This window comes from Hibiscus syriacus, unplaced genomic scaffold (genome assembly GCF_006381635.1).
Source record: "Hibiscus syriacus cultivar Baekdansim isolate YM2019G1 unplaced genomic scaffold, ASM638163v2 tig00112762_pilon, whole genome shotgun sequence".
Classification (NCBI taxonomy): Eukaryota; Viridiplantae; Streptophyta; class Magnoliopsida; order Malvales; family Malvaceae; genus Hibiscus; species Hibiscus syriacus.
This window is the reverse complement of record NW_024063399.1, coordinates 220,040-222,017: the sequence shown is the minus strand read 5'-3', so window position 1 is coordinate 222,017 and position 1,978 is coordinate 220,040.

Sequence of the window (1,978 nt, the reverse complement as noted above, 5' to 3'; positions counted from 1 at the left end):
AATTATTATTACTATAATTATTATATATATTATTATTATTATTAAAAATAAATAAATAATAATAATTACAAACAGACCCATATTATCTGGCCCAATTACAAATTCAGATGGCCCAACTAAACCCTAACAGATTAGGGTTTGATCTAACCCTAGCCACCTCATCATCTCAGCCGTTGGATCTGAGAGATCCAACGGCCCACACTCCTCCAAATGCAAACCCTAGGGTATGATACCCTAGGGCCACGCGGCCGCCGCAGATGCTCGAACCCACTTCAGCCACGACGCCGCCGCCTCGCTGAAGACTCCAGAAGCTTTGCTGTTTCAACACCCGCCGCCCACGTTGCAAGCTTTAGGGGTGAGTCACCACATAGCTCGGTGACTCACCGAACTCCACCCTTAGGACCGGTCCGAGACAAGCGCCGGTGATGGCTATAAAGCCATCACCCAACCTGCAAAGAAAACAGAGGACAACCAGCAAAAACAGAAAGAAAAAAAAAGGAGAAGAGAGGAAGAACAACGGCCAGAGAGATACAGAGAACAACCACAACAACCGATAGACCACAGAAATCAAAAGAAGAGAGAATAGAGAAACTTACCGAGGAAACCATAGTCATCGAAGACTCCTCGCGTCATCAGAAAGCCAAAAACCGATGGTAAAAAAATTAGATCTACAGGAACCTAAGGGTTTTTAGGGAAAACAAAGACCGGATTCGGTCTTAGGGCGTTTAGATCTATATTTTAGGAAAAGTTGGAAATTTTCGGCCACCGGAGGCGGTGGCCAGCGGCAGGGATTACGGCGGCAGACGGTTGCCGCCCGGTAACCGGCTTCCCTCCGATGAGGGAAGCTAGAGAGAACCGAGAGAGCTTCTTCTTCTCTCGTTTTTGAGAGAGAAGAAGAAATGAAAAATGAGGCTGCTGGCCCTTCGGGCCAGCTATGAAGGGTTATATATATCCCTTCCCGAACGACGTCGTTTTGGGAAGGGGTATATGTGTAATTTACATGTATGGTTAAACCCTTTCCGCAGCCATCGTAACTTGTAATTCTTACATTTTAGTCACTAAATCAAATTTATAATCCTTTTAATTTGGTCTCTAAATTTTATTTATTTATATTTTAGCCCTTAACCGTCATTATAAATATTTTAGATAAATTACTGATTTAATCCTTTAATTTTAATAAATAATATTTTAATCCTGAGTATATATTTTTAATTTATTTTAATTTGATATTCAAACTTTATATAATTTTATTTTAGTCACCAAATTAATAAATAAGGAAAATGACATGTTAAATCCCTATATTTTCAAATAATTATGAATTAGGTATTTAATTTTAATTTTATTATAATTTAGTCACTAATTTTAAATATTTTCATTTATTTTACTCTTTTAAATATATAGTTCTAATTGTATTTTTATTGTTTTAATTTTACTTGTTTATATATTATTTTTATTATTATTATATAGTCATATATATATATAATAAATAAATTTATATTTTTTTACATAAATTATTTTAATATTTATTTATTTATTTTTCAATATCAAAGAAAAGGGCAGTCTTAATACAACTGGATATCCTATTCTGGTATTTTAAAATTAAATATTATAAAAAATTATAATTTAATTTAAATTATTATATTAATATTTAATATCAAAGAAAAGAGCTGTCTTAAGGCACCTAGAGGTCATTTTCTGATATTTCTAACTAAATAAATATTTTATTTATAAATATACATAAATTATTTTTTTTCTCATAATTATAATTTTGAAATAATAGGATTATAAATTAAATATATTTTGAATTTTTTTTTAATAATAGAGACAATTTTAATTAAAAAGTACCAATTTTGGGCGTTGTAGGGGTGTTAATCCTTCCCTAAACGTAACCGACCACGAATCCCTTTTTATTATTAAAAAGAATGATTTTTTGATAAAACGCAGATCAGTTTATCTTTTAATTGATGTTTTCTTAAAA